This window comes from Musca autumnalis, unplaced genomic scaffold (assembly GCF_047663935.1).
Source record: "Musca autumnalis isolate F117 unplaced genomic scaffold, ASM4766393v1 scaffold_92, whole genome shotgun sequence".
Taxonomy (NCBI): domain Eukaryota; kingdom Metazoa; phylum Arthropoda; class Insecta; order Diptera; family Muscidae; genus Musca; species Musca autumnalis.
Genome location: NW_027412453.1, coordinates 267,131 through 284,529, shown reverse-complemented (window position 1 = coordinate 284,529; position 17,399 = coordinate 267,131). Strand labels below are relative to the sequence as shown.

Genomic DNA, 17,399 nt, shown 5'->3' with positions numbered 1-17,399 from the left:
GTCCAAAATTTTTTTATTTCATTTTATTTTCTTTTTTATTTTTCTCTATTAAATAAAAAAAGAATGAAGTCGATATCTTCATTTTTAACCGAAATAGAGCCAAAATAAAAAACTCAACTGCTTATTATTTTAAGGTAAATGTAAAACATTCGCTATTGATTATGCTCAGTTGTATGTAGCTAGATACAAAAGTCTATGATTTCCTTTGTAAAACAAAAGTAAAATTCTTTATAAATTTGTTTCGTTTCTCAAAAAAGGTAATTTAAGGAGGCAAATTTTCGCAAAATGCATTTATTTTTAACAATATTTAAGAAATTTTAACATTTATTAAAAAACAAGAATTTTTATTGTAAATTTCTTTAAAAAATTTGTCTTAATTTCCAAAAAAGGTATTTTAGGGAGCCAAATTTTCCCAAAATACATTTATTTTTAGCAAAATTTAATAAATTTTAACATTTATTAAAAAAACTACAATTTTTGTTAGATTTTTTGATGCCAAATTAATACATACTGGTTATGTTCACTAATAACTAAAGGAAACAGTCAACATTTTCCTTTATAAAACGAAAATAAAACTTCTTGTTCGTTTGTGTGTTTGTGTGCAATAAGTAAACGAAATTGTCTTAAACACACAAGCAATGAAATCAATGGCCATATGAAACAAAATAAACTATGTTTCTTCGCCAACGACCATACCACGCTGAGTACATCGGTTCTCGTCCGATCACCGAAATTAAGCAGCGTCGGGCGCGGTTAGTACTTAGATGGGGGACCGCTTGGGAACACCGCGTGTTGTTGGCATTGTCCAAAATTTTTTTATTTCATTTTATTTTCTTTTTTATTTTTCTCTATTAAATAAAAAAAGAATGAAGTCGATATCTTCATTTTTAACCGAAATAGAGCCAAAATAAAAAACTCAACTGCTTATTATTTTAAGGTAAATGTAAAACATTCGCTATTGATTATGCTCAGTTGTATGTAGCTAGATACAAAAGTCTATGATTTCCTTTGTAAAACAAAAGTAAAATTCTTTATAAATTTGTTTCGTTTCTCAAAAAAGGTAATTTAAGGAGGCAAATTTTCGCAAAATGCATTTATTTTTAACAATATTTAAGAAATTTTAACATTTATTAAAAAACAAGAATTTTTATTGTAAATTTCTTTAAAAAATTTGTCTTAATTTCCAAAAAAGGTATTTTAGGGAGCCAAATTTTCCCAAAATACATTTATTTTTAGCAAAATTTAATAAATTTTAACATTTATTAAAAAAACTACAATTTTTGTTAGATTTTTTGATGCCAAATTAATACATACTGGTTATGTTCACTAATAACTAAAGGAAACAGTCAACATTTTCCTTTATAAAACGAAAATAAAACTTCTTGTTCGTTTGTGTGTTTGTGTGCAATAAGTAAACGAAATTGTCTTAAACACACAAGCAATGAAATCAATGGCCATATGAAACAAAATAAACTATGTTTCTTCGCCAACGACCATACCACGCTGAGTACATCGGTTCTCGTCCGATCACCGAAATTAAGCAGCGTCGGGCGCGGTTAGTACTTATATGGGGGACCGCTTGGGAACACCGCGTGTTGTTGGCATTGTCCAAAATTTTTTTATTTCATTTTATTTTCTTTTTTATTTTTCTCTATTAAATAAAAAAAGAATGAAGTCGATATCTTCATTTTTAACCGAAATAGAGCCAAAATAAAAAACTCAACTGCTTATTATTTTAAGGTAAATGTAAAACATTCGCTATTGATTATGCTCAGTTGTATGTAGCTAGATACAAAAGTCTATGATTTCCTTTGTAAAACAAAAGTAAAATTCTTTATAAATTTGTTTCGTTTCTCAAAAAAGGTAATTTAAGGAGGCAAATTTTCGCAAAATGCATTTATTTTTAAAAATATTTAAGAAATTTTAACATTTATTAAAAAACAAGAATTTTTATTGTAAATTTCTTTAAAAAATTTGTCTTAATTTCCAAAAAAGGTATTTTAGGGAGCCAAATTTTCCCAAAATACATTTATTTTTAGCAAAATTTAATAAATTTTAACATTTATTAAAAAAACTACAATTTTTGTTAGATTTTTTGATGCCAAATTAATACATACTGGTTATGTTCACTAATAACTAAAGGAAACAGTCAACATTTTCCTTTATAAAACGAAAATAAAACTTCTTGTTCGTTTGTGTGTTTGTGTGCAATAAGTAAACGAAATTGTCTTAAACACACAAGCAATGAAATCAATGGCCATATGAAACAAAATAAACTATGTTTCTTCGCCAACGACCATACCACGCTGAGTACATCGGTTCTCGTCCGATCACCGAAATTAAGCAGCGTCGGGCGCGGTTAGTACTTAGATGGGGGACCGCTTGGGAACACCGCGTGTTGTTGGCATTGTCCAAAATTTTTTTATTTCATTTTATTTTCTTTTTTATTTTTCTCTATTAAATAAAAAAAGAATGAAGTCGATATCTTCATTTTTAACCGAAATAGAGCCAAAATAAAAAAACTCAACTGCTTATTATTTTAAGGTAAATGTAAAACATTCGCTATTGATTATGCTCAGTTGTATGTAGCTAGATACAAAAGTCTATGATTTCCTTTGTAAAACAAAAGTAAAATTCTTTATAAATTTGTTTCGTTTCTCAAAAAAGGTAATTTAAGGAGGCAAATTTTCGCAAAATGCATTTATTTTTAACAATATTTAAGAAATTTTAACATTTATTAAAAAACAAGAATTTTTATTGTAAATTTCTTTAAAAAATTTGTCTTAATTTCCAAAAAAGGTATTTTAGGGAGCCAAATTTTCCCAAAATACATTTATTTTTAGCAAAATTTAATAAATTTTAACATTTATTAAAAAAACTACAATTTTTGTTAGATTTTTTGATGCCAAATTAATACATACTGGTTATGTTCACTAATAACTAAAGGAAACAGTCAACATTTTCCTTTATAAAACGAAAATAAAACTTCTTGTTCGTTTGTGTGTTTGTGTGCAATAAGTAAACGAAATTGTCTTAAACACACAAGCAATGAAATCAATGGCCATATGAAACAAAATAAACTATGTTTCTTCGCCAACGACCATACCACGCTGAGTACATCGGTTCTCGTCCGATCACCGAAATTAAGCAGCGTCGGGCGCGGTTAGTACTTAGATGGGGGACCGCTTGGGAACACCGCGTGTTGTTGGCATTGTCTAAAATTTTTTTATTTCATTTTATTTTCTTTTTTATTTTTCTCTATTAAATAAAAAAAAGAATGAAGTCGATATCTTCATTTTTAACCGAAATAGAGCCAAAATAAAAAACTCAACTGCTTATTATTTTAAGGTAAATGTAAAACATTCGCTATTGATTATGCTCAGTTGTATGTAGCTAGATACAAAAGTCTATGATTTCCTTTGTAAAACAAAAGTAAAATTCTTTATAAATTTGTTTCGTTTCTCAAAAAAGGTAATTTAAGGAGGCAAATTTTCGCAAAATGCATTTATTTTTAACAATATTTAAGAAATTTTAACATTTATTAAAAAACAAGAATTTTTATTGTAAATTTCTTTAAAAAATTTGTCTTAATTTCCAAAAAAGGTATTTTAGGGAGCCAAATTTTCCCAAAATACATTTATTTTTAGCAAAATTTAATAAATTTTAACATTTATTAAAAAAACTACAATTTTTGTTAGATTTTTTGATGCCAAATTAATACATACTGGTTATGTTCACTAATAACTAAAGGAAACAGTCAACATTTTCCTTTATAAAACGAAAATAAAACTTCTTGTTCGTTTGTGTGTTTGTGTGCAATAAGTAAACGAAATTGTCTTAAACACACAAGCAATGAAATCAATGGCCATATGAAACAAAATAAACTATGTTTCTTCGCCAACGACCATACCACGCTGAGTACATCGGTTCTCGTCCGATCACCGAAATTAAGCAGCGTCGGGCGCGGTTAGTACTTAGATGGGGGACCGCTTGGGAACACCGCGTGTTGTTGGCATTGTCCAAAATTTTTTTATTTCATTTTATTTTCTTTTTTATTTTTCTCTATTAAATAAAAAAAGAATGAAGTCGATATCTTCATTTTTAACCGAAATAGAGCCAAAATAAAAAACTCAACTGCTTATTATTTTAAGGTAAATGTAAAACATTCGCTATTGATTATGCTCAGTTGTATGTAGCTAGATACAAAAGTCTATGATTTCCTTTGTAAAACAAAAGTAAAATTCTTTATAAATTTGTTTCGTTTCTCAAAAAAGGTAATTTAAGGAGGCAAATTTTCGCAAAATGCATTTATTTTTAACAATATTTAAGAAATTTTAACATTTATTAAAAAACAAGAATTTTTATTGTAAATTTCTTTAAAAAATTTGTCTTAATTTCCAAAAAAGGTATTTTAGGGAGCCAAATTTTCCCAAAATACATTTATTTTTAGCAAAATTTAATAAATTTTAACATTTATTAAAAAAACTACAATTTTTGTTAGATTTTTTGATGCCAAATTAATACATACTGGTTATGTTCACTAATAACTAAAGGAAACAGTCAACATTTTCCTTTATAAAACGAAAATAAAACTTCTTGTTCGTTTGTGTGTTTGTGTGCAATAAGTAAACGAAATTGTCTTAAACACACAAGCAATGAAATCAATGGCCATATGAAACAAAATAAACTATGTTTCTTCGCCAACGACCATACCACGCTGAGTACATCGGTTCTCGTCCGATCACCGAAATTAAGCAGCGTCGGGCGCGGTTAGTACTTAGATGGGGGACCGCTTGGGAACACCGCGTGTTGTTGGCATTGTCCAAAATTTTTTTATTTCATTTTATTTTCTTTTTTATTTTTCTCTATTAAATAAAAAAAGAATGAAGTCGATATCTTCATTTTTAACCGAAATAGAGCCAAAATAAAAAACTCAACTGCTTATTATTTTAAGGTAAATGTAAAACATTCGCTATTGATTATGCTCAGTTGTATGTAGCTAGATACAAAAGTCTATGATTTCCTTTGTAAAACAAAAGTAAAATTCTTTATAAATTTGTTTCGTTTCTCAAAAAAGGTAATTTAAGGAGGCAAATTTTCGCAAAATGCATTTATTTTTAACAATATTTAAGAAATTTTAACATTTATTAAAAAACAAGAATTTTTATTGTAAATTTCTTTAAAAAATTTGTCTTAATTTCCAAAAAAGGTATTTTAGGGAGCCAAATTTTCCCAAAATACATTTATTTTTAGCAAAATTTAATAAATTTTAACATTTATTAAAAAAACTACAATTTTTGTTAGATTTTTTGATGCCAAATTAATACATACTGGTTATGTTCACTAATAACTAAAGGAAACAGTCAACATTTTCCTTTATAAAACGAAAATAAAACTTCTTGTTCGTTTGTGTGTTTGTGTGCAATAAGTAAACGAAATTGTCTTAAACACACAAGCAATGAAATCAATGGCCATATGAAACAAAATAAACTATGTTTCTTCGCCAACGACCATACCACGCTGAGTACATCGGTTCTCGTCCGATCACCGAAATTAAGCAGCGTCGGGCGCGGTTAGTACTTAGATGGGGGACCGCTTGGGAACACCGCGTGTTGTTGGCATTGTCCAAAATTTTTTTATTTCATTTTATTTTCTTTTTTATTTTTCTCTATTAAATAAAAAAAGAATGAAGTCGATATCTTCATTTTTAACCGAAATAGAGCCAAAATAAAAAACTCAACTGCTTATTATTTTAAGGTAAATGTAAAACATTCGCTATTGATTATGCTCAGTTGTATGTAGCTAGATACAAAAGTCTATGATTTCCTTTGTAAAACAAAAGTAAAATTCTTTATAAATTTGTTTCGTTTCTCAAAAAAGGTAATTTAAGGAGGCAAATTTTCGCAAAATGCATTTATTTTTAACAATATTTAAGAAATTTTAACATTTATTAAAAAACAAGAATTTTTATTGTAAATTTCTTTAAAAAATTTGTCTTAATTTCCAAAAAAGGTATTTTAGGGAGCCAAATTTTCCCAAAATACATTTATTTTTAGCAAAATTTAATAAATTTTAACATTTATTAAAAAAACTACAATTTTTGTTAGATTTTTTGATGCCAAATTAATACATACTGGTTATGTTCACTAATAACTAAAGGAAACAGTCAACATTTTCCTTTATAAAACGAAAATAAAACTTCTTGTTCGTTTGTGTGTTTGTGTGCAATAAGTAAACGAAATTGTCTTAAACACACAAGCAATGAAATCAATGGCCATATGAAACAAAATAAACTATGTTTCTTCGCCAACGACCATACCACGCTGAGTACATCGGTTCTCGTCCGATCACCGAAATTAAGCAGCGTCGGGCGCGGTTAGTACTTATATGGGGGACCGCTTGGGAACACCGCGTGTTGTTGGCATTGTCCAAAATGTTTTTATTTCATTTTATTTTCTTTTTTATTTTTCTCTATTAAATAAAAAAAGAATGAAGTCGATATCTTCATTTTTAACCGAAATAGAGCCAAAATAAAAAACTCAACTGCTTATTATTTTAAGGTAAATGTAAAACATTCGCTATTGATTATGCTCAGTTGTATGTAGCTAGATACAAAAGTCTATGATTTCCTTTGTAAAACAAAAGTAAAATTCTTTATAAATTTGTTTCGTTTCTCAAAAAAGGTAATTTAAGGAGGCAAATTTTCGCAAAATGCATTTATTTTTAACAATATTTAAGAAATTTTAACATTTATTAAAAAACAAGAATTTTTATTGTAAATTTCTTTAAAAAATTTGTCTTAATTTCCAAAAAAGGTATTTTAGGGAGCCAAATTTTCCCAAAATACATTTATTTTTAGCAAAATTTAATAAATTTTAACATTTATTAAAAAAACTACAATTTTTGTTAGATTTTTTGATGCCAAATTAATACATACTGGTTATGTTCACTAATAACTAAAGGAAACAGTCAACATTTTCCTTTATAAAACGAAAATAAAACTTCTTGTTCGTTTGTGTGTTTGTGTGCAATAAGTAAACGAAATTGTCTTAAACACACAAGCAATGAAATCAATGGCCATATGAAACAAAATAAACTATGTTTCTTCGCCAACGACCATACCACGCTGAGTACATCGGTTCTCGTCCGATCACCGAAATTAAGCAGCGTCGGGCGCGGTTAGTACTTAGATGGGGGACCGCTTGGGAACACCGCGTGTTGTTGGCATTGTCCAAAATTTTTTTATTTCATTTTATTTTCTTTTTTATTTTTCTCTATTAAATAAAAAAAGAATGAAGTCGATATCTTCATTTTTAACCGAAATAGAGCCAAAATAAAAAACTCAACTGCTTATTATTTTAAGGTAAATGTAAAACATTCGCTATTGATTATGCTCAGTTGTATGTAGCTAGATACAAAAGTCTATGATTTCCTTTGTAAAACAAAAGTAAAATTCTTTATAAATTTGTTTCGTTTCTCAAAAAAGGTAATTTAAGGAGGCAAATTTTCGCAAAATGCATTTATTTTTAACAATATTTAAGAAATTTTAACATTTATTAAAAAACAAGAATTTTTATTGTAAATTTCTTTAAAAAATTTGTCTTAATTTCCAAAAAAGGTATTTTAGGGAGCCAAATTTTCCCAAAATACATTTATTTTTAGCAAAATTTAATAAATTTTAACATTTATTAAAAAAACTACAATTTTTGTTAGATTTTTTGATGCCAAATTAATACATACTGGTTATGTTCACTAATAACTAAAGGAAACAGTCAACATTTTCCTTTATAAAACGAAAATAAAACTTCTTGTTCGTTTGTGTGTTTGTGTGCAATAAGTAAACGAAATTGTCTTAAACACACAAGCAATGAAATCAATGGCCATATGAAACAAAATAAACTATGTTTCTTCGCCAACGACCATACCACGCTGAGTACATCGGTTCTCGTCCGATCACCGAAATTAAGCAGCGTCGGGCGCGGTTAGTACTTAGATGGGGGACCGCTTGGGAACACCGCGTGTTGTTGGCATTGTCCAAAATTTTTTTATTTCATTTTATTTTCTTTTTTATTTTTCTCTATTAAATAAAAAAAGAATGAAGTCGATATCTTCATTTTTAACCGAAATAGAGCCAAAATAAAGAACTCAACTGCTTATTATTTTAAGGTAAATGTAAAACATTCGCTATTGATTATGCTCAGTTGTATGTAGCTAGATACAAAAGTCTATGATTTCCTTTGTAAAACAAAAGTAAAATTCTTTATAAATTTGTTTCGTTTCTCAAAAAAGGTAATTTAAGGAGGCAAATTTTCGCAAAATGCATTTATTTTTAACAATATTTAAGAAATTTTAACATTTATTAAAAAACAAGAATTTTTATTGTAAATTTCTTTAAAAAATTTGTCTTAATTTCCAAAAAAGGTATTTTAGGGAGCCAAATTTTCCCAAAATACATTTATTTTTAGCAAAATTTAATAAATTTTAACATTTATTAAAAAAACTACAATTTTTGTTAGATTTTTTGATGCCAAATTAATACATACTGGTTATGTTCACTAATAACTAAAGGAAACAGTCAACATTTTCCTTTATAAAACGAAAATAAAACTTCTTGTTCGTTTGTGTGTTTGTGTGCAATAAGTAAACGAAATTGTCTTAAACACACAAGCAATTTCAAGATTTCAAGATTTCATTTATTTCCCAATTCATTTTTTACAAAGGTTATCTTATATCTATTTCTTAACTCTATGAGCTTTTTCTTAACAGTATTAAACTTTTTCTAAGAATATAATATTTTAATAATAAGTATGTGGAAGGCCAGCCCACCTATCCATATAATTTAAATTTGACTCTGTCAATATTTTTAGTTGTTAATTTCTAACAAGAAAAGGGGAAAAACTTGTTTTACAATTGTTTTTTAATATATGTTGACTTAAACTACTAAATATAAACTAATAACTAATAATATACGAAACAAAAACCATAAAAATTCAATTCAATTACAAAACAAACTTAATCTACTATTTACACTATTTACAAGTTTATTTTAAGATTATTAAAATTGTACAATGCTATATACAAAATCCTGTATATTATATGTAGCGTATCTTCTATTATAGAATACAATTTTATTTTCTTCATTAAAAAGTAAATTATGGTTATTTAGATGTATTAGGCACATCGGAGAGAGATGACCATCATTTCTGAAGTATCTTATAAATGTCTCTTCTTCTATGATTCCGTTTCTTATAATGCTATTATTGTGTGTTATACTGTTTTCTATTAATTTTAAGCCTAATTCCACCATGAATTTATCTATTCTTTTAGTTTTACTGGTGTTGTAAATTTCTTTTCTTGATGGTGATTTATATCTACCGTCTTCTAGTCTTTTCGTTTTCAAATTTAGGCAAAACGCTAGCATCTTCCTTTCAAATATTCTTACCTTCTCCATTTGCCTCGATGATATATCAAACCAAATGGGGAAGGCATATGTAACAATTGGTCTTATAAGTTGTTTATACATACACATTTTTATATGGGAACTCAGTCCTCTTTTGCGATTTAATACACTTAATATTTTATTTAGTCCTGTCTTTGCCTTTCGTAAAATATAGCTTATATGCTTATGAAATGAGAAATTTTCTTGGAAAACTACCCCCAGATACTTTAATTCTGGAACGTTTTCAATTGTCTGATTATTAATTTTAATTGATGGTTTAAATTTCCTGCCATTTTTATATAGCCTACCCTTTTTTCCTTTTATGATAATGGACTTACATTTTGATATATTTAATTTTAATTTCCATTTTTTGAAATAATCTCCAAGTATTGCCAGATATTCATTTATTTGTGTTTGAGCTAATTTTGCCTTAGGATGGGTGGCCGCGATTAGTATGTCATCTGCATATGTCAATATTAATTGACCATGTTCAGGTTGTGGTATGTCTGCAAGGTACAAGTTGTACAATACTGGACCAAGGACCGAGCCCTGTGGTACTCCTGCTCTTATTCTTTGTAGACCAGATTTTTCATTCTCTACTGATACTGAAAATGATCTGTCCATTAAATAATTTTGCACTAATCTAATTAGAGAATTATCAAATCTATAATTTTCGTGCATTTTTTTAATAATCCCCATTTGCCACACTGTGTCGAACGCCTTTTCAAAGTCAAGGCTGACTGCAATCGTGGCGCTCCTGTTGTTGAAGCCATTGGAGACTTTATTTGCAAATGCCAGTAAGGCATGCGTGGTTGATAGTTGTTTTCTAAAACCAAATTGGAAATCTCCCAATATGCTATTACTTTCAATATGATCATTAATTTTTTTTAATATAAATATTTCAAAAAGCTTTCCTATATTGGATAACAAGGAAACAGGTCTGTAATTAATAGCAGCCGTTGGGTCTTTACCAGGTTTTAGAATGGGAATGACTTTGGCGCTTTTCCATTTTCTAGGGAAATATCCTATATTGTAGCAATGATTGAAAATAATTGCTATTCGATCCCAAAGGTTATTGTTAATTCTTTTTAATATAAAGTTAGGAATAAGGTCATCTCCACAACTTTTTTTATTATTTAGCCTATGTAATGCAGAACCTATATCATCAGCTGTAATTAGTTTTATACTCGATCTATCATTGCAAGTCCCATCTGCCAGATTATCATTATTGAAATTGTATATAGGTAAGTGTCTATCTTCCCTGTTACTTTCATTAGGTATATCTAGGCTATTTTGGATTTTAATATATTCTTTTGCGATTAAATCAGCCTTATCTTTGTTATTGAAAACTATTTCGTTTTGCTCATTTTTCAGATCCGTTATTTTTCTGCGACCCACTGTGCAAAATTTTTTAATTTCCTTATACATATCTCCATTGCATTTAATTTGCTGGAGTTTATTTGAATAATAGTTTTCCTCAAATAATTTTATTTTCTCCTGAATAATTTTATCCATTCTTTGCAAAATGGAACTGAGAGTTTTATATTCATCTTGATCTGATACCCTGAATCTTCTTCTTCTAATATTTTTCTTTTGTTTTATGAGATCTAAAATATCCGGCGGAAGTTCTGCCATCATTCCACATCTTGGATGAAATTTCTTCATGCTATTTTCCATGGCTTCATTTATAATTTCTGTCAGTGTATAAACCTCATTATCTATTTCCTGTATAGACACATTTCTATTTGTTGGTAAACATAATTTATGTTTTTGATTTTCTAATAAGGTATTAAAGTTATTTCTATTAAAGCTTTTAAAATCGAACAATTCTCGTTTTTCTCTAGTTTCTAATCTATTGGACACAATATTTATCACTATTGCCCTATGATCTGAGTTATAATCTAAAGTTTCAACTCCTCTAGTTGGGTCAGATGCCAATATTCCGACATTTGTGGACGTAATAAATACGTCTATGAATGATTTAGTAGTAGAACAGCACCTCGTAGGTTCTGTTGTAGGTCTTATAAGTAAATTTGGTGACGTATCTAGCCAATCACACAATACTCTTCCACTAACATTTGTGCTGCTGCCTCCCCATAATGGATGTTTAGCGTTAAAATCCGCTCCAATCACAGCTTCTCTGTTACCTATTATATTTGTAATATTCTCTAAATCTGATTCACAAAGGTTTTCATTGGGTTTTTTATATAACGACATGATTACCATGTCATTTTGAATGCATTTCAGTACTACAGCTATCCCTTCAATTTCTCCTAAATTGGCCTGTATACGCTCTGCCTTGATCCAGTCTTTTGTTAAAATCGCAGTTCCACCACCTCGGCCACCCATTCTATCTTGCCTGAAAGTCGTATAGTGTTTTATTTCAAATTTATGTCTACTAGATAATTTATGCTCTGCTAATAAAACAACATCTGGATTATGTTTTTTTATGAATAATTGCAAGTAATGTCTTTTGTGTCGTGACACAATAGAATTCACATTTATAAAAATAATCTTTAATTTAGTCATTGAGACGTAGATTTAATAGTAGCCCAAAAAGGGCTTGGGTTTTTTCTTCATCTGATTTTAGAGAATTTCTCATTTTTGCATATTCATCAATTCTTTTAAAGACTGTTAGCATATCTTTGCCTATGTATTTTATACAGTCGTTGTTAAACATTTCAAGGGTCATTGCCTTGTTATCAGTCACTGCTAAGGGTGGTTTTTTTGCAGTTAATGTTTGGCTAGGTTTTGCCACATCTGAGAATGGTAAGTTGGCATTATAGACGGGAGCCTTATTTTTAGTTATTGGAATATGTCCATTTCGTTTTTCCTGAAGTCTTTCTAGTATTTTTGCCCTTGTTGGGCATTTTTTGTCACTAGCCACGTGACCATTTTGGTTGCAATTAATGCAAAAGATAGGTTGCCCTATTTGTTTTATTATTTGACCTGTATTTGGGTCGGTTGATATGTATTCTTTGTTATTTTCTTCCTTGGAAGGAATTTTGCAATTCTGGGGTCCATGGGACTGCCCACATTTAACGCACCTGTAGTCCATATTACAATTTCTCCAAACATGCCCAAAGCGCTGGCACTTTGTGCATTGGATTAAGTCTTGACGCTTATAATTTTTTATGCGTACTCCACATTGAAAGATATATTTTTGCCTTTTAAAGGCTCTTATATCACTATCTCTTGATAATTGTATTATAAATCTATTATATCCTATTTTTTTAACATTTATTATATTTATATTCATGTCCGAATCTTTATAATATTCTTTAATGTCGTCCTCAGTATAATTACCCGACAATCTTTTTATTAATAATGTAATTGGTTTTTCATCTTTTAATGAGTAAGTGTAAAATTTATACTTTTGTTCTACTAACAGTTTTTTAACTTGTGTATGTTCCTCACATTTTGATAGGTGTAGTGTTAACATATTCTTATTAACACAATCAACTGTAAATAGTTTATGTCCTAACAAACCAATAATTTTGTTAGTTAATTCTTTTACATCTGTATTGTAAATTTTAAATGCTGGTGGCGGGCTGGCCTTACCTGGTTTTTCCATTGTTGGATTAGTTTGTGATGTTGTTTGATTGTCTCTATTTTGTCCTTCAATCATTATTTCGTTGTTAATTCCAGTTTCTGGCATCTCCACTTCATTTTCTGGATTGATTTCTTCCGTAACTGCCACATTTTTGTCACTTCCTTCTACATTTCCTGCATAATTCACTGCCACGACTTTAACATTCCGTCTGGCTTTTATTTTTGGTTTGTTGGTAATCGCCATACCGAGGCCACTGCTTGCCTCGGCAGCCAAATCACTTTTTTCATTTTCACACACTTTCTGTGTACCTTGTTTTAATGTTTTTATTTCTTCTTCTAGCTCTAAAATACGAGCTTTAAAGAGTTCACGATCTTTAGATATTTCTTGAACTAAATTTCTTAGTTTAATTATTTCATTATCAATGTCACTATCACTTCTATTTTTTCCTTTTCTTCTTTTACGAAGTTTTTTGTCTTTTCCATTAATTTTTTCTTCGGTAGTTGTACTACCGTGATCTGAGTAAAACTCACTATCCATTTTTATGTAGAGTTCTTTTTGTTTATGGGACGAAGGCAAAATGCCTTGCCCTAGTTGAAACAAAATTTTATCTCTTCCAAATGTCTGTTATTGCTTCTTAACAGAAAACAATAAAAGTTTATAATGGCACTACTCTGTGCTTTGAATAAATCAAAAGACACGGCCACTTTTGCACTTTAGTTTTCACTTTTCACTTCTTCTTAGTTAATCACTTGATGTTGTCACTTCGAGAGCTAAACTCAGAATCACACAAGCAATGAAATCAATGGCCATATGAAACAAAATAAACTATGTTTCTTCGCCAACGACCATACCACGCTGAGTACATCGGTTCTCGTCCGATCACCGAAATTAAGCAGCGTCGGGCGCGGTTAGTACTTAGATGGGGGACCGCTTGGGAACACCGCGTGTTGTTGGCATTGTCCAAAATTTTTTTATTTCATTTTATTTTCTTTTTTATTTTTCTCTATTAAATAAAAAAAGAATGAAGTCGATATCTTCATTTTTAACCGAAATAGAGCCAAAATAAAAAACTCAACTGCTTATTATTTTAAGGTAAATGTAAAACATTCGCTATTGATTATGCTCAGTTGTATGTAGCTAGATACAAAAGTCTATGATTTCCTTTGTAAAACAAAAGTAAAATTCTTTATAAATTTGTTTCGTTTCTCAAAAAAGGTAATTTAAGGAGGCAAATTTTCGCAAAATGCATTTATTTTTAACAATATTTAAGAAATTTTAACATTTATTAAAAAACAAGAATTTTTATTGTAAATTTCTTTAAAAAATTTGTCTTAATTTCCAAAAAAGGTATTTTAGGGAGCCAAATTTTCCCAAAATACATTTATTTTTAGCAAAATTTAATAAATTTTAACATTTATTAAAAAAACTACAATTTTTGTTAGATTTTTTGATGCCAAATTAATACATACTGGTTATGTTCACTAATAACTAAAGGAAACAGTCAACATTTTCCTTTATAAAACGAAAATAAAACTTCTTGTTCGTTTGTGTGTTTGTGTGCAATAAGTAAAATATCATCACAAACATTGGAAAACAACAATGAAAAAACATCATCTCAAACAAGCACAACATTGGAAAAAACAGGTAAGGCTAGCCCACCACCAGTGTTGAAAATTTACAATGCAAATGTTAAAGAAATAACAAATAAGATAAATAATTTGTTAGGTCATAAATGTTATACTATGGATGTAATAAATAAAAACATGATAATTATGAAAATGTCAAAAAATGAGGACCATTCTAAGGTTAAAGCTTTTTTGCAGGAACAAAACTATAATTTTTATACATATTCTCTTAAAGAAGAAAAACCAATAACTTTAGTTATTAAAAGACTGTCAGGAAATTATGATGAGGAAGACTTAAAACTGTATTTTGCAGAATCAGAAATGAAAATAAATGTCTTAAATGTCAGAAAAATAAATGGAAATAGGTTCATAGTTCAACTATCCAGAGATAGTGACATCAAAGCCTTTAAAAGGCAAAGATACATATTTCAATGCGGAATACGCATTGTAAAATATAAACGTGAGGGCATTATTCAATGCACAAAATGTCAGAGATTCGGCCATGTCTGGGCAAATTGCCACATGCCATTTAGATGTGTCAAATGTGGTGAGTCACATGGACCAAAAAACTGTAAAATTCCTCCCAAGGAACAAAATAACAAAGAATTTATTACAACTGATACCGATACTGGAAAAATTATAAAGCAAATAGGAATACCCGTTTTCTGCATTAACTGTAAATTAGCTGGCCACGTGGCAAGTGACAAAAAATGCCCAACACGGGCAAAAATAGCCGAAAGGCTAGCTGAAAAAAGATCTTATGAAATTTCACGAAGTGAAAAGGCACCTAATTTCAATGCCAATTTATCATTTTCTAGAGTAACAAACCCCACTCAAGTTGCTCCTGCTAACAATAATATCCTATATAATTCGCCATCATTTGAAATATTCAATAATGATTGTAAAAAATATGTCGGTACAGACATGATGCAAGCATTGACAAAAATTAATGAGTACGCCAAAAATCGTAACTCTTTAAAAACAGACGAAGAAAGGGCTCATGCCATAATATCACTACTCTTAGACTTGCGTCTAAATGGGTAGATTAAAGATTATTTTCATAAATGCAAATTCTATAGTGGCTCGTCATAAGAGACACTATTTACACCTGTTTATAAACAAACATAATCCTGATATACTGTTAATTGCAGAGCATAAGCTCTCTCCAATCCATAAATTAGAAATAAAAAATTATAATATATTTAGAAATGACAGAGTGAGTGGTCGTGGGGGAGGAACGGCTGTGCTTGTGAAGGACTGGATAGGGGCGGAAGAAGTCCGTGCCAATTTGGATGTGTTAGAAGGGACTATTGTAGAAATAAAAAGTCATAATAATAATATGATAATTATGTCGCTATACCAAAAACCAAGCGAAACTATCAGGGAAATCGATCTCATAACTATTGGCAACATTATTGGGAATAAAGAAGCCGTTATTGGGGCAGACCTTAATGCCAAACATCCACTCTGGGGAGGTAACAAGACAAATAAAAGTGGTAGAGTCCTCTGTGACTTTCTTGATACCTCACCAAATATTGTAATTAGACCTACGAATGGCCCAACGAGAAGCACTTTCAATACCCATTCATTTATTGATATTTTTATAACTTCCTCAAACATAGGAATTTCATCTTCAGATCCAACCAATAGTGTAGAAACATTAGATTATAATTCAGACCATAAAGCAATAATGATTAATATACAAACTGGTACCCTTGAAAGGAGATTAAAAGAAGAATTTTATGACTTCAAAAGTTTCAATAAGAATAATTTTAACAACCATTTAAATAATGAAATAGATAGACTTTGTCTACCAATAGACAGAAACGCTACTATAGCTGAAATAGATAAAGAGGTAGATATAATGACAGAAATAATTTCTGATGCAATGGAGGTCAGTATGAACAAATTTTCACCTAAGTGTGGTACGTTAGTTCAACTTCCTCAGGAAATTATTCAACTAATAAAGCAAAAAAAGACTATAAGAAGAAGAAGATTCAGAATTCAAGACCAAGATGTCTATAATTCCTTGAGCGCCACCTTAAAACTAGCTGATAAAATTATTCAGGAAAAGATTAAAATATTTGAAGAATCATATTATTCACAAAAACTAGCTAATATTAAGTGCAATAGCAATATGTTCAGAGAAATTAAAAAATTTTGCGGTATAAAAAGAGCAAAAATATCTGTAATAAAAAATGACCAAGGTCTAAACTATACTAGTGAAAAAGATAAAGCTGAAATTATAGCTGAGGAATATTCTAAATTGCAAACTGGTATCAATGTAACACCTAATAATACCTTAAGGGATGACAATGTGCACTTTCATAATTTTAGTAGAAACATTACAGCTGACGGATTGCTGGGTAACAGTACTGTAGATGGAATAAGGTTAATAAAACCAAATGACATAGGCTCTGTACTTAAAACACTTAAAGGTAAGAAAAGTAGTGGGGAGGAAGGAATACCCAATTTTATTCTTAAAAATATAGATAGAAGATTCTGGCACAAAATAGCCATACTATTTAACCATTGTCTAAATAAAGGATATTTCCCTAAAAAATGGAAATATGCAAAAATTATCCCTATTTTAAAACCTGGCAAGGACCCCACTTCCGCTTTAAACTATAGGCCAATCTCGCTTCTCGCTAACCTGGGCAAGCTTTTAGAAATATTCATGTTGGAGTTTATAAACGAACATATTGAAAACAACGAAATTCTAAGGGATTTCCAATTCGGATTCAGGAAAAAATTATCAACAACTCAAGCTTTGTTAGCCTTA

The 17,399-nt window shown here is 29.4% G+C and overlaps 11 non-coding genes across 11 annotated transcripts; all 11 read left to right on the top strand.

The window, feature by feature from the left end:
* Positions 1-682: 682 nt before the first annotated feature.
* LOC141388270 (5S ribosomal RNA) lies at positions 683-801 on the top strand. The gene has a single exon (XR_012408774.1). It is a non-coding gene; the product is annotated as a 5S ribosomal RNA (ribosomal RNA).
* Positions 802-1,485: 684 nt separating this feature from the next.
* Positions 1,486-1,604, top strand: LOC141388331 (5S ribosomal RNA). The gene has a single exon (XR_012408833.1). It is a non-coding gene; the product is annotated as a 5S ribosomal RNA (ribosomal RNA).
* A 684-nt stretch (positions 1,605-2,288) lies between these two features.
* LOC141388269 (5S ribosomal RNA) lies at positions 2,289-2,407 on the top strand. The gene has a single exon (XR_012408773.1). It is a non-coding gene; the product is annotated as a 5S ribosomal RNA (ribosomal RNA).
* Positions 2,408-3,092: 685 nt separating this feature from the next.
* Positions 3,093-3,211, top strand: LOC141388267 (5S ribosomal RNA). The gene has a single exon (XR_012408771.1). It is a non-coding gene; the product is annotated as a 5S ribosomal RNA (ribosomal RNA).
* A 685-nt stretch (positions 3,212-3,896) lies between these two features.
* On the top strand, positions 3,897-4,015 carry LOC141388266 (5S ribosomal RNA). The gene has a single exon (XR_012408770.1). It is a non-coding gene; the product is annotated as a 5S ribosomal RNA (ribosomal RNA).
* A 684-nt stretch (positions 4,016-4,699) lies between these two features.
* Positions 4,700-4,818, top strand: LOC141388265 (5S ribosomal RNA). Its single transcript, XR_012408769.1, has one exon. It is a non-coding gene; the product is annotated as a 5S ribosomal RNA (ribosomal RNA).
* Positions 4,819-5,502: 684 nt separating this feature from the next.
* On the top strand, positions 5,503-5,621 carry LOC141388264 (5S ribosomal RNA). The gene has a single exon (XR_012408768.1). It is a non-coding gene; the product is annotated as a 5S ribosomal RNA (ribosomal RNA).
* Positions 5,622-6,305: 684 nt separating this feature from the next.
* On the top strand, positions 6,306-6,424 carry LOC141388330 (5S ribosomal RNA). Its single transcript, XR_012408832.1, has one exon. It is a non-coding gene; the product is annotated as a 5S ribosomal RNA (ribosomal RNA).
* Positions 6,425-7,108: 684 nt separating this feature from the next.
* LOC141388263 (5S ribosomal RNA) lies at positions 7,109-7,227 on the top strand. The gene has a single exon (XR_012408767.1). It is a non-coding gene; the product is annotated as a 5S ribosomal RNA (ribosomal RNA).
* Positions 7,228-7,911: 684 nt separating this feature from the next.
* On the top strand, positions 7,912-8,030 carry LOC141388402 (5S ribosomal RNA). The gene has a single exon (XR_012408885.1). It is a non-coding gene; the product is annotated as a 5S ribosomal RNA (ribosomal RNA).
* A 5,799-nt stretch (positions 8,031-13,829) lies between these two features.
* Positions 13,830-13,948, top strand: LOC141388401 (5S ribosomal RNA). Its single transcript, XR_012408884.1, has one exon. It is a non-coding gene; the product is annotated as a 5S ribosomal RNA (ribosomal RNA).
* Positions 13,949-17,399: the final 3,451 nt, after the last annotated feature.